Source organism: Schistocerca nitens, chromosome 6 (assembly GCF_023898315.1).
Source record: "Schistocerca nitens isolate TAMUIC-IGC-003100 chromosome 6, iqSchNite1.1, whole genome shotgun sequence".
In the NCBI taxonomy this organism is placed as follows: Eukaryota; Metazoa; Arthropoda; class Insecta; order Orthoptera; family Acrididae; genus Schistocerca; species Schistocerca nitens.
Window position 1 is genome coordinate 265,417,881 of NC_064619.1, and position 15,803 is coordinate 265,433,683.

Here is a 15,803-nt window from a genome sequence, read left to right on the forward strand (position 1 = left end):
CGTAAAACAAAACATGGACCGCGTATTGTTGTTCCCCAACACCGTAGACAAGAAATAATGGCAGAGGCACACGATCATATCCTTGTAGGACACGGTGGACAGCGGACAACCGAAAGACACGTAGCAGAGCCATTTTGGTGGCAAACCAGAAAGCAGGATGTTGCGCAGTACGTTCGCAATTGCATTGCGTGCGCACAAAGAACTTTCTCGTTTAAAAATACCCTATATCCAAATCATTTTGACATTTTTAAGGACTAATTCCCGATCTTTTTTTATTACATTTCCTGCCACGGATTTCAATGTCAGGATAGGCTATTGGTTGCAGCTAGTCTTAAGTATCTTACTGATACTGCAATTGCCAATGAAGTAGATGAAACACAAGAGCTCTGGGCATTAACTATCAGCTTCTTAAAGAGTTGCTTACTAATTGTTGAAATTGTATATCGCTGAAGCACCCATTGAGCCGTGGGGGGAATCGGTGGCGTCGGTGACACTCTTTCTGGTCCGGGAAGCAATCCAGGCTGTTCTCGCGTGCGTGTTTTCTCTTTGGTTTTCCTCTTCTGGCTGCTATTTAAGCGAGGCGCTTCCGGCGGTGTGAGTCTTGGTTTTCCGCTCCAGGGTGCTAGAGGTCGTGCTTGCCCGTGGTATGGGCGTAGGTTGTGTTGTGGAGTCTCGCAGTGAAACTTACGTGGAGCGTTGGTTGGTCGTGGGGCGGTGTTATAATTTGAGAAGTATGTCGGCGCCGGATTTGTGGTGATGGCCTCTAATGTACTAGCAAAGAGTCTCTATAATATGACTTGATATTGGATACCTACGAGGTGCGGCTAGAAAAAAACCGGACTGATGCTGGAAAAAACATTTATTTACAATTATTTACAATTTCATGCTATCTCCTTCAATGTACTCTCCTCCTCGGTCTCTACACCGCTCCATACGAATTTTCCACTGTTCATAGCAATGCTGCAGATCATTTTCGGTAAGTCCATACATTACTTCCGTCGCTTTTTCTTTTACTGCTTCAACAGTCTCAAATCTAGTTCCTTTCAAAGCTGACTTGACTTTAGGGAAAAGAAAAAGGTCACAGGGGGCCAAATCAGGTGAGTAGGGTGGATGATCTAAGATGGGAATGCTGTGTTTTGCCAAAAACGTCTTCACTGACAACGCACTGTGAGCTGGGGCATTGTCTTGGTGAAGGATCCATGACTTTTTTCTCCACAAATCGTTCCGTTTTCTCCGTACTCGCTCACGTAGGGTAGCCAGGACGCTAATGTAGTAATGCTGATTCACTGTTTGTCCCTCTGGTACCCAATCAATGTGCACAATCCCTTTGATGTCAAAAAAAAAAAATCATCATTGCCTTGAATTTCGATTTTGACATTCGTGCTTTTTTTTGTCGTGGAGAACCAGGAGTTTTCCAATGCATCGATTGGCGTTTAGTTTCGAGATAGTAAGTAAAAAACCACGATTCATCGCAAGTAATAACATTTTGTAAGAAGGTGGGATCACTTTCAATGTTTTCCAGGATGTCAGAACAAATCATTCTTCGGCGTTCCTTCTGTTCAATTGTGAGACACTTTGGAACCATTTTTGAACACACTTTGTTCATGTTGAAACTTTCATGAAGAATCTGCCTAACACTTTCCTTGTCAACTCCTGTTAACTCAGACACTGCTCTGATTGTTAAATGGCGATCTTGTCGAACAAGTTTACCGATTTTTTCAATGTTTGCATCAGTTTTTGCTGACAGTGGTCTGCCAGTGCGAGTGTCATCACTGGTGTCTTCGCGGCCATCTTTAAATCGCTTAAACCACTCAAACACTTGTGTTCGCGATAAACAATCATCGCCGTACACTTGTTGTAACATTACAAACGTTTCACTTGCAGATTTTCCTAGTTTGAAACAAAATTTGATGTTAACACGCTGTTCTTTCTGTACACTCAACATTTTCCGACGCACAGACAAAACGTCAACTACTTAAAACAGACGCCACGGGCAGACTGAGTGCAGGAGGCAGATGAAACTCGAGCAGTAGGCGGAGCGAGAGTCACGTGACAGGCCACGCGACTTTCAGCCTTATTGCATTCGTTTTATTGTTTCACCAGTACTAGTCCGGTTTTTTTCTAGCCACACCTCGTATGTACGCTATGTGGAGCCTCGTCGCTTGCTGCTACTAACGGTGGGCACCTGCTATTTTCTTTGAAGTGGTATTGTTGATCAATCTGATCGTAATTTGTGTTCACAGCCGGAAACAGTGTTTGACTTTGATTATCCCGCTGAGGCGGAAATAAGGAATTCACTCTTGTTTCTGGTAGATATATGGTGAATAGTGGTGTTCAAATATAAAACACTGTCCAGTGACGAGAGTACTAAGCATGAGTAGTGTGACACTTGCGTGAAACATTATAACACAGTGCGCAGGCCATGTTTTGTATTAAGACAGTGGGTTTCTATTGTACTTAAGTAACTAGTGATTTATACTGTGGTCTCCGTTTGAAGGGGCTATGATATTCGTGTCTTGTATTATAGTTTTAATATTCGTGGTTTCGCAGGCCGTTAACTTCTCCTGACTTTATGCTCTTTAATGGATGGGCTTCCTGTGAAAGTTCTGAATTCTGAACTGTAAGAAGTGAATAATTTTCCGTGTCATTTATTTGAGGTGGTAAATTTAAAGGGGGCATAACCTTGAAACCAGAGTGTTTTGTGTTGTCTCTTTTGGTTTGGTTGTCTGTCCTTGTTTTGTTTTAAAAATGTTCCAGTGCACTACCAGCGGCGGGCACAACTAGTTCTCCGTTGACTAATACAGGGGGCGGCGCCTTGGGGGAAATGTGTTCGGGCGCCGTTAGGACGGCCAGCTACCTTTTGGAGACGCTCCTCGCTACTTGGCTGTATCCCGTCAATGTCGCTGCTCGCCCCAGTAGTTAAGAGAAGTTGAGTATTTTTCTCTCACTATTATTTGTGGATTTGTCTCGTTAGGGAGTTCGAGTTGCACCAAAGTGCGTCCCCTGTTCCTAGTAACTGGTTTCACTTGCATTTGTGTGGGTCATCCGTCGGTCTGTACCCGCAGTCGAATGGAATTTAAAGTGACTATTAAAATAACTGTTTTGTACATATTTGGTGTTATACTAAGAAGGAATACCACGAGTGAGTTCTGCGGAATAGTCATATATTATTACTGGAATTCCGTTGATCTGTTTAAGGGGCTAAGCGTCCCATTTAAGGGGCTAAGCGTCCCATTGGTGAAATTGTTCAACAAGTTGTTATTAAATTATCTATACTGTTGCTTAATGTACTTAAGGGGATTTTGTCCCTTTAAATTCCTGTTACCTTTGTGGGGAATTACAATTGTCATTCATATTCATTGGGGTCCGTTTATTTGTTTAACTGGAAGGGAAGCGTCTTTACTTAGCTTGTTTCATTCTATGTACTCATGTGAAGATTGTATAAGGGCTTTGATTATCCGTGTTATTGGCGGCTACTGGAAAGCCGGTTTTGTAAAAGATTGTGTAAAACTGTTTTGGTCATATGTGTAATAAATTTTCGTGAACTACGAGCCCATGTTTGCGTTTTATTGTGACTGCTCTTGGTGACTGTTGAAGAATTGTAAGTTTAACGTCCCAACTGATAGCAGAGTTTTATCTTTGGTAGGGGGTCTCCTACGTTTTCACATGGCTTGTAGTTCTTTTCAATTGTGTTACTCCTCAGAACAGTACTTTATGGCATATTTACGTCGCGAGCATCTAGTATGTCACTGTATGCCACTTAACATGGGGATGTTTGCGGGACAGAATCACCCGTGATCCACGCCATACACTGGGCTGTGGCAGTAGTACCACACAATGAGCGTTAGTCTCGTGGGACGTGGTTCAGAATTCATGCTTCGCCAATATAATAAATATTTGTGCCTCTTCATGGCTGAGATCTTCAGTAGTCGATAGTTTTATTACGCACCTCCGTAGCCAAGTGTAGGCGCTCGACGCAATGACAGCCGGTTAGATTCAAGGGGGGAGCGGGTGGTGACATACGATACCTTATTACTATACCATGCATTAATGCCTTGAATTAAATTCCAGCCTCACCACCGTGTCTCAAGTGACCTTGCTGTTGATAATCTGTTCCCTGTAGTAGTTTCCGGGAGGAGAAGGATGTGAGTCAGCACCGGTTTTCTCATTTACTGCCATTAGTAATACCAAAGCGACACTGAAACTGCACAGACTCTCATCACAGGCACTAAAAAAAAGAAAAAAAATACCTTGGGTGACTGAACCTACGCGTCGTGTCCTCCTGCCGTACGACTAACAGTCGCATGATTATCTTTCAGCCGGCCGAAGTGGCCGTGCGGTTAAAGGCGCTGCAGTCTGGAACCGCAAGACCGCTACGGTCGCAGGTTCGAATCCTGCCTCGGGCATGGATGTTTGTGATGTCCTTAGGTTAGTTCGTTTAACTAGTTCTAAGTTCTAGGGGACTGATGACCTCAGCAGTTGAGTCCCATAGTGCTCAGAGCCATTTGATTATCTTTCATATGTCACTTTTAAAATAGTTGTTCACGGCTCCAGAATAGAGTCGCGGCCCATGATAAATGACATCCGTTTATCAACCAAAATGGAAACATCTGAGATGCCTAATGCTTCGGCTGAGATCTCACAATTTACCATCTCGTAATTTTCAGAATCCTGTAACCAGTTGTAGCTATTAGGATGCAATTTAGCATAAATCTTGCTACGAAATTTCGATGTTTCACACGTCAGATTTTCTCAGATATACCGTTCTTTTTATGGTTGCACTGTACGAGTCTGTCCATGTATAATGATTTTCTTGATCTTAATCGTGATCGTTGGAAATAATCGGAAGCAAAATAGCCCTAAATTCATATGACGTGTGACAAACTTTAGCGATAATCAATGCGTGACCATCTGCTTCCAGATAAATTTCTTACAATATTCTGGTCGACCTGTTTGTTCTCCGTAAATGAAACCTTTATGGTTGGCGGTCGGAGACATTTTATAAGCGGTCTGACTTATTCATTTTTGTCGAATGAAGTGTATCACAATTGTTATTCAGAGATGGAAACTGGAATCCGTTAAATGTTAAAACACTTGCCGGAAAAGAGTGATTACTTGTTATGTGTACTCACGAAATGTATTCACATAATAGATATTTTAGATTTTGTTATGTATTATACTGAATGCTAACTACGTAAAATGAACAGAAATTTCCACTAACAACATTTGCGAGTAAATTTCTGACATACAATGATTTGCAAATTTTGCCTAAATTGATAGTCAGTTGAGAAGAGTTATGCCATGTTAATCAAGATTTGATACAAACGTTTTTGATATTTTCGTGAGACGATGGACTAGCATTTTCAAGTTAGAACGATTTTAGCCCTATTTGTGATGAAGTTTTAGTTCAAATTGAGGAACAATTAAAATATCCAAATACACTTCAAAAGCACGTAAGTATCTCTCAGAATGTCTTATGTCAAGCGTTACCAGCCGTTAGGGGCCGTTCCAGCTACTAGAGGAAATCTCACCGTCAAGAAAAGTTCTTTGAATCTCGCTTATCGAAGAAGCGTCGCTGATTCGTCTTCAATACGGAAGCGAGCGATCTACAAGTACACTTGAATCTGCACAAAATAAATCACAGTATGACATGGAGTAGGTAGTATTTCGCGGACTACTATCCCATCCTAAATGTCCCACTCATAATTTCTTCAAATTTACTGTCACGGTCATTTCACAATACGTGAGTGTTCGAAAGTAATTTGTTGCCCAGCTCCACTCGGAAATATCCTGACAGAACATGAATAGTCAACTGGGCAAAGATCCCCTAGTCTTCCATTGAATGAGAGTCATGGAACAGGGATTGGCATTTGCTTAGTCTTCTTTCAGTGAATCTCAGTTTGGTTCGTGCTTTCCCTGCAACATGCTTTATATGTTGTTCCACTTTACATTGCTCCGCGCGGATGAACACAGATATTTAACATCCGTGATTGTTCCTAGATCCCTCGCCATTAGTGTAATAAAAAAAATTCCTGTTTGGTTCGAAGTCCTCAACCCAGCAGCAAAGCTGGTCCGATATTATGTAATATCGTATTTTTCTCATTAAAAGAATTCCTGGGCCAGCCACTGAAAGCCCAAGGGATGTTGACGGTGCACAGTGTTCTCCTCATCCATGCGCCGTCATGCAGGTGTGATATGGAATGGAATGTGGTTAGCACATCGTTTTTAAGGCCATTTTGTCGACTTCGGAGGGTCTTAGTGCCGTTTTGTTGACTTTCGACGTTGAAGTAGTTACTTCACAATCAGGTAGGTCCTCAACAAGTAGCACGTGGTTGACGGCAGACCGTACGAGTCCTCCCACCGGACAATGCCGGGAATCGAACCCGGCTCCTCCGAATGGCAGCCATCTATTTCCAACACTCAGCTACGGAGGCGGAACATTTTGCTCATTAGAAGAGTGGTAAATGAACCCATGTGTTAGTATCGGGCAGTCCATCAGTTAGAATGCGTATGATAATTCCTTACTACCTTCTCGGGACTCCATCATTACCATATACACCTTCGTCGAGACTTACGATACAGCTGCGTCCGAGAGAGCCATACTGCACTGTCTCCAGCAACTAGCAGACGTCGCGGGCGAGGGCGAAGGACAACTCATTATAAAACTGAAAACCGCCGCAGATTTACGTCTTCCGCAGACGCTGCGTTCGGCGAAGTGGAGCCCGCTAAGCAAACATAGCGCCTTGACCCCCGCGCATTCAGCGTCCGTTGTCTCAAGGGTACGGGCTAATAAATTGGCGCCGCTTGTAAACGGTTCCGGCGCCATAACTTACCGCTTAATTTGAATGTGCGCGGGTGGCGGCTGCCCTTGACTCGCGCCACCAAAACCGGCGCCTCTGCGCGTCGCGTGCCATCTCGGTAGGAACGGGGGCACGGCCCAACGATCTGCTGCCTGCACGTGGCCCAGCGCGCCACGCACACAGCGCGAGTCGCTGACTTGGAAGCTGCAGAACCCTGAGGTGCAGAATTTCCATTAACCCTCCACAACTAACTGTGGGCGGCTACCTCATTAAGAACTCACCTCCAAATTTTTGTGCGCCAAGTAAAACGGACAACGCGAAAATTACGGCCCTATGCATAACACTTAAAGAGGAGTATTTGCACAAACTTTCTTACTAACGCCATATGACTGAAGTAGTGTGTTGGTTACGATTTTGAGCTGATTGCTAAGTATTTGCACAAACTTTCTTACTAACGCCATCTGACTGAAGTAGTGTGTTGGTTACGATTTTGAGCTGATTGCTATACCAAGAAAAAATGCAGATGATAAACGGGTATTCATTGGACAAATATATTATACTAGAACTCACAAGTGATTACAAAAAAATCAAATGGCTCTGAGCACTATGGGACTTAACATCTGAGGTCATCAGTCCCCTACAACATAGAACTACTTAAACCTAACTAACCTAAGGACATCACACACATCCATGCCCGAGGCAGGATTCGAACCTACGACCGTAGCGGTCGCGCGGTTCCAGACTGTAGCGCCTAGAACAGCTCGGCCACCCCGGCCGCCCACATGTGATTACGTTTTCACGCAATTTCGGTGCATAGATCCTGAGAAATCAGTACCCAGAACAACCACCTTGATACCCCTGGGCATTGAGTCAAACAGAGCTTGGATGGCGTGTACAGGTACAGCTGCCCATGCAGCTTCAAGACGATACCATAGTTCATCAAGAGTAGTGACTGGCATATTGTGACGAGCCAGCAGCTCGACTACCATTGACCAGACGTTTTCAATTGGTGAGAGATCTGGAGGATGTGCTGGCCAGGGCAGCAGTAGAACATTTTCTGTGTCCAGAAAGGCCCGTACAGGACCTGCAACTTGCGATCTTGCATTATCCTGCTGAAATGCAGGGTTTCGCTGGGATCGAATGAAGGGTAGAGCCACGGGTCGTAACACATCTGAAATGTAACGTCCACTGTTCAAAGTGCCGTCTGTGGGAACAAGAGGTGACCGAGACGTGTAACCAATGGCACCCCATACCATCACGCCGGGTGATACACCAGTATGGCAATGACGAATACACGCTTCCAATGTGCGTTCACCGCGATGTCGTCGAACACGGATGCGACCATCATGATGCTGTAAACAGAACCTGGATTCATCCGAATAAATGACGTTTTGCCATTCGTGCACCCAGGTTCGTCGTTCAGTACACCATCGCAGGCGCTCTTGTCTGTGATGCAGCGTCAAAGGTAACCACAGCCACGGTCTCCGAGCTGATAGTCCATGCTGCTGCAAACGTCGTCGAACTGTTCGTGCAGATGGTGCAAACGTCACCATCTGTTGACTCAGGGATCGAGACGTGGCTGCACGATCCTTTACAGCCATGCCAATAAGATGACTGTCATCTCGACTGCTAGTGATACGAGGCCGTTGGGATCCAACACGGCGTTCCGTATTACCCTCCTGAACCCACCGATTCCATATTCTGCTAACAGTCATTGGATCTCTACCAACGAGAGCAGTAATGTCGCGATACGATAAACCGCAATCGCGATAGGCTACAATCCGACCTTTATCAAAGTCGGAAACGTGATGTTATCCATTTCTCCTCCTTACACGAGGCATCGCAACAATGTTTCACCAGGCAACACGAGTCAACTGCTGTTTGTGTATGAGAAATCGGTTGGAAACTTTCCTCATGTCAGCACGTCGAAGGTGTCGCCACCGGGGCCAACCTTGTGTGAATGCTCTGAAAAGCTAATCATTTGCATATCACAGAATCATCTTCCTGTCGGTTAAATTTTGCGTCTGTAGCACGTCATCTTCGTGGTGTAGCAATTTTAATGGCCGGTTCTGAATATTCCTGGACACAAATTTAAAAGCCTAAAAATTAAAGTAAGTGAAGGGACCAAACAGTAAAAATCATTAAATTCAATATCCACTTTTATTCATAAACACTTTTACGGGGTCAATTATCTACCCAAATCAGCATGAAGATTAAAAAGCAGTGTCAATTCCCCATCAGTTAAATTACGTCTTTCCCTCTTAAGAACTTATTGTGGTACTTGTGAAACAAAGTCGCACACGAAGACTGCTGTCATATTGCAAGTGAATAGGAGTACTGCACAATTCTTGTATTGGTCACTAAATAACAAGCCAACAGCTGATAAACCGATGACTTTACTTGATGCATTTCGGGTAGAGCCCATCCTCAGATTATCATGAACATCTTGATCATATATGTATAAAGTTTTATAAAGTCTCGTCGCCAGGTTTGTAAAGGCCTCGTCGCTACTGCTGTGGATGCCTAGTTGCCTCCATTACGGTGGGCCGAGTTTGTGAGTTCGTGACACGGCTTCTGGTGCAGTACACCACTAACACACACAATTTCTCCCTGTCACTATTACACAGCTATGCACCAGGTCAGGAAACAGATAGGAGAACAGAGGTTCAATAACACTCCAACAAATTATAATAGTGTCACACAAATGCGTTAAAAAGGATTACTTATTGCTGTGACTTGTCGAAAATCACAATGTTTGTAATACAAACACAAAAAAAGGCCCTCAGTGGGTAAGTGCAAATAATCGTAGGTAGACTTCACAGTACATAACACATACAATTTACGACAGTTATCTGTACACTTCTGTTAACTAAAAGACACTCCCTGTGTACGTCAGCCGGCCGCTGTGGCCGAACGGTTCTAGGCGCTTCTGTACGGAACCACGCTGCTGCTACGGTCGCAGGTTAGAATCTTGCCTCGGGCATGGATGTGTGTGATGTCCTTAGGTGAGTTACGTTTAAGTAGTTCTAAGTCTAGGGGACCGATGATCTCAGATGTTAAGTCCCATAGTGCTTAGAGCCATTTGAACCATCTGTCTACGTCAGCTTCCGTCCGCTGTCGTCCGGTCATTAGCAGATTGTACTTGGCCGGCAATTGGCCGAGGCGAAGTCGATATCTTCATCAAATGGTTCAAATGGCTTTAAACACTATGGGACTTAATTTCTAAGGTCATCAGTCCCCTAGAACTCAGAACTACTTAAACCTAACTACCCTAAGGACATCACACACATCCATACCCGAGGCAGGATTCGAACCTGCTACCGTAGCGGTCACGCGGTTCCAGACTGTAGCGCCTAGAACCGCTCGGCCACCCCGGCCGGCGATATCTTCAACCTCAGCGCAGCCTGTGGCGCTGGTGGAACTCGCGCAAGTGGCGAGTCTCTATTGCACTGGCACCAGTTCGCGAGTCTCTATGGCACTGGCACCAGTTCGCATCTTTGCACCTGTGGTGCTTTTGCCCTGGCTGTGTCTCGTTGGAACGACACAGCATAAAGACAGTATGTAACACATGCACGTTACCCAGCGTACCACACATACACAGCGCGTAGCTGACTTAGCTGACTTGAAAGTTGCGAAACCCCAAGCTGTAGAATTTCCCTTAATCCTCCAATACTACTCAGAACTAATTGTGGGCGAGTACCTGTTTCAGAACTCACCTCCAAATTTTTGTACACGGATTTAAACGGATAACGCAAAAATTACGGCCAAAGACATAGCTCTTGAAGTGGGGAATCTACACAAAATTTTATTTTCACTAACGTCATCTGACTGGAGTAGTGTGTTGGTTATGATTTTGAGCCGCCTGCTGATATCTCCCAGGACAGAGACTTAAAAGCTTACAACCTTAAGTAAGTGGAGGGATGGAACAGAACCAGTGATTAAGTTCACTACTCATATTTATTCCTAAACACATTTACAGGATCGACATGTAAAATGAATGTTAATCAGTACAACGAAAAGCTGAAATTGCAGCTTTCACTTCTTGTCATTCGCTCGATGACCAGTTTCGGGTCGGAACGCATTTTCAAATCATCAAAAAGTGTTGAAATGTGTGTGAAATCTTATGGGACTTAACTGTTAAGGTCATCAGTCCCTAAGCTTACACACTACTCAACCTAAATTATCCTAAGGACAAACACGCACTCCCATGGCCGAGGGGGGACTCGAACCTCCGCCGGGACCAGCCGCATAGTCCATGACTGCAGCGCCCCAGACCGCTCGGCTAATCCCACGCGGCTTCAAATCATCCTGCAGAGCGAAAACAAAATTTACACTCATGTGCAATATAGGTATTACCAAATTTTTAAGCAAATGCCAAAAACACGAATCATATCGTTTCCAGACTTACGTAACTTAGTAAAAAATGGTATTTCCGAAAATGCAAAAACCATGTCACAAAGGTGCAAACGAAGAGTTACAGCGCATATAAAAAGCTGGTAGTCTACTCCTTCCGCTGCCGTAAGGAAACTTCCGGAAGGGTGCTCCCTCTCAGGATATAGGAAACCTCTTGTATTTATTAAAATTTTGTCCAACCACCAAAAATACAACAATATTGTAAGTCAACAATAAAATTAATACTTTTATAACTTTAACCAAAAACAAACCCTTAGAATCACTGAATAGTAAATCATAGCAGCAAACATACGTAGCGTATTACAAAGTTGTATGCCATGTTGGCACGTAAAAATCAAAATGTGGCCCTCGACTACGTACCCTCTGACTCAGAGTTGAAATATTAAAAGTTTTGGCTGGTTTAGTTGTCTAGGGGCTGGGATACGTAGTTGCTGCATTACAAGCCAAATACTGCATAATATGAATATAACCATGAGTCGAATGGTCGAAGGTCCCTATCACTCGGCAATTTCGAATTTTGAAAGTAACATAGTAATTTACGATTGCTCTTAAATCAAATTTGCAGGTACTATTTTTAACGACTTAAAATGATGAGTTAGACAGGAGAAGTACCTTTAAGAATGCCGTTTATTACTGCAAAACACTTGTTGGTGTCGATGGTCCAGCAATTAAATAAAATACAAAAACAATAGATTCCTACTTCACGTAATTAGTTATGAACAACAACATAGCTCGCGAGATATTGACTTCTAAACGCAAACTACGTCTTCACTGCAGAAGCCACGTAAGTCTCACAAGTGCACAAGTCGGCAATAGGAAATGTTTCTATCTCCCGCGACCATGCGCAAACTGCTTCCTGCGACCGTACGTCCTGTGTGACCCGATGCTCGTCCCCCACTTCCATACAGTCTCCCTATTATCGAGCGCTGTGATTGGCTTGAGAGCTCCTACCATTTCTCCAAGCCAACACACACTTACGAACATATTGAAACATATAGGAAATATTGCATTTACATTTAAATAACTCGAAATTAAATAAATATTCCTACGGCTGGACTATAAACACGCTCTAACACATTATTAAATACATAAGAAAAACTAAATAAAAAAATAAACATATATCAAAGGAATAGAAGCAAAAGTCAGCCAGTAGCCTAATGTCTCGTGCTTTCTAAAACACAGTAAATATTTGTCCAATTTCTTCCTGAATATTATATATCTGATATAAACAAAGACATAGACAAAGAAATATATTTATAAGCTTGCTGCTACCGGTGTTTCGTGTAAGTGTGGAGCACTGACTACAGTCAGAACTAAACTTTAAACTAATAAAGATATTGAAAAGATTACACCATCAGAATCGTCGTGCAAATAATGGTAATGTACATGTTTCTTTTTAAGGTATCATGATTCCTCTGGCTATTTTTAATTTCTATAAGAGCTGTGAAATGTCTGCTAGTATGGTTTCACAAAGTCCGCCATCTTTGTCACTCCCGGCATACACATCTCCATCATCGGCACGAAGCACCGTCCTCGTCACAGCGTCAACATAGAATTCCCAGCCACGCGGTCGGCCTGGACCACACACTGGGGCTACCCCTCTTGCTCAGGCTAACGTTTGGGACCACGCGGCAGAGGCCTGCCGCGCGGCCACGCCAACTCCGAACTTAGAACACTTTCAGGGCGCCACAACTCGCCCGTTACCTCACAACAACATTAGTATAAACAAAAAAAAATAGGAGATTAAAAACGCTTCACCACTACCAACCCTTCACAAGCATAGAAACTTTACCATAACAAACTTTAGAAAACACGTTGATATAAAATAATTTTTTCTTAACATGTTCCACGTAAAAAACGGACATTAATCCACAAAATTGTCTGTTACAAATCCCCAAAAATGTACTTGCCATCCTGAGATAAGATGTAGCATAAACACACTCGTGGACGTGTAGGGTGGGAATGGGGTTGCATGAGAAGGGGGTGGAAGAGGAGAAAGGGGAGTTTATATTGCAAACTGTCGAATATTTTCGTAGTCCTCAGGACTATAAGAAGTTAGAGTCCAGAACTCACGTGAAACCAGAAATACATTCGACAATGTTTGAAAGACTTTAAACTGTTTGTGTGGCCTCATTCTGTGAATCACATATTCCTCTCACCTCTTACCGCTCTTGTCAGAATTACCGACTGACTGACCCAGGGAGAATGTTCGACTGACCCAGGCGCCGATGTTCCATCGCTTATAATCACACCCTTATAACACACAAATTCTTTCCAAATGCTCGTAAATGTTCTGGAACACCATGCAGTATACCTGAGAAGAACATATGTTCTTTAAATAGGGAGGAAATATAAAAAATTTGTGACATAGCAAAAGACACAAAATTACAAATAACCAATCTACTACGACATTATAACATATGTGGCCCCATTCATGAAATTGTGTACATTTTTGACAGAATCCACTCACGCCACCCATTTATTCTAAGTGGCTCCAGAAATGAACTATAATCAGTTTTAGTATTGGCGTATCTATCTGTTATCATTTTCATTTAATAGTAACTTATAGCTATCGTTTGGGTATATGAAGATGATGCTTAGGCCTAAGTCGTTACATATCTGGACTCATAATGTTTTTCTCTCCTGTGTGTTGTGGTTTAATTGATTATTTGTTGCGCCGAAACTATAAACGCAAAAAAAAAATGTTTCTTTGAACATTTATTGCTGCAGATATCTGTTGTAATTTGCCGTTTGAATCTATTTCGTTTTTGTATTCGGTTTGTGCAGTAGCACTTTAAATGTTTTCACATAACCTTGGGATTTACATTACATAAACGAGTTTCTGCAATTTTGGTTGTACAGGTGAATATGAAGGTGGAATGAATTCGTCTCGTCGATAGAAAGAGCTTGTGGTACTTAGTTTGAAAGAAGGTCATGGAAAGCAGGTATAGTCAGTGTCCTACAGCTAGCACAAAGTAACAAAAGTGGAAGCGTGGTGGCCGGAGGTCACCTCAACCACGCCCTCAACGACTAGGATTCACATCACTACTTGACAAGTTTTCCATTCTTCCACACACTCCATTACGGTCTGGTCGGTACCCGGTTGCCTACAGCTCATCATCAGGCACTCTCATATCAAACGCACATCAGACAGCGACTGACCCAGGGCCGAACGGGCCTCAGCTTACACCTTAAAACTAATGCTGAAAAAATAAAATTAGTTGTTGCAATTAAAATCAGCTGCAGTTCCGCTGCACACGTTCGGTACCATCTAGCGGCACGAAAGAGAAACAAATAAATCATTTTGAAATTTGCTAGTAGGCAGGAAGCGGGCCCATCCAGGAGAGCACTCCGCCAAGAAGCACTATGCATTCACAAGGGACTCTGCGTACTTTTGATACCGATTTGTCATCTTTCACATAATAAGTTCTCAAATTCATACGTCATCGCTCTGTCGGTCTTAGAGTTTCGTTAACATTTAATATTTTTTAATTGTAAATCGCTATCAGGCACGTTAAGAGCTATGAGCCCGTTGGTGTTCTCAAATACACGAATTCCTATGAGCTCGCTGAGGCAGATTCGGCTGTTTCTTCTGTGGAGAACAGTTACAGAGCGTCCTTCACTTCGCGTGATAACTGAAGTGCTCGTCAATGCCACAATATTAATACCATCGAAGCCAAATGGCGCTTGCTGGTAGAGTACGTCGTTTATAGAACTCACCTCACACTCACATATTAGACCTAAGACACCTAACAGCCACACAACAAAAATCGACAAGAATGCAAACCAAGTCTTTTGTGCATCATATACTCTACGATAAATATCAGCATGAGGAAAAATTGACCTGGTGTGTCTGCGGCAGTGATATCTCTACTTCCCTTACTTCCAGCATGAATACCATAAATACTACAAGTGAATCTTCTAGAGACAGACGGAGAGAGAGAGGTTTCAGCAATAAAACTTTTGGAGGAATTTCCATCTTCATGTTTCCTAGAAGATATATTTTCTGAGAAAAAGCATACAGTCCGCTCTTATGGTCAGAAACGTCTCAATGTTTATAGGTAGGTCTGCAGGTAATTTTTTTCACTATTCGCAATAAAGTTTATTTTATTTGGAATATTAACACAAAAATTTAGCGAGTGTTTCATCCGACACCCGCCCCCTATCCCCAAAGACCGGTGTACGAGTAGTATAAATCGAACAAACGCGCACGAAAGTTGTCTGAACTTCAGGCACTTTATCATGTGGCGATTGCGCCGTTAAGTACACTTACTCAATTTCCTCCTCTGCAAACGGTCTGAAATCATTAATTCTTAGATTTATCGAAAACGTTTGGGTTGCCTGTCTGATATAGAAGTATAACTAAGATTTTCTTATTCTCGATGGTTGAAACAATTCCACCCCGTCTATTAAGTCTTTTGGCTTTGATTTTTTCGAGTAATAAATCTTAGCTACCAAAACTCTTTCACAGAAATTTATTCAAAATGTTCCGCGACTAACATGACGAAGCTCATTGAACCCGCTGTGTCACAAGTAAACAGCAATTGTGATGTACTTAATTCAAAATTAACACTGATACTCTGCTTACAG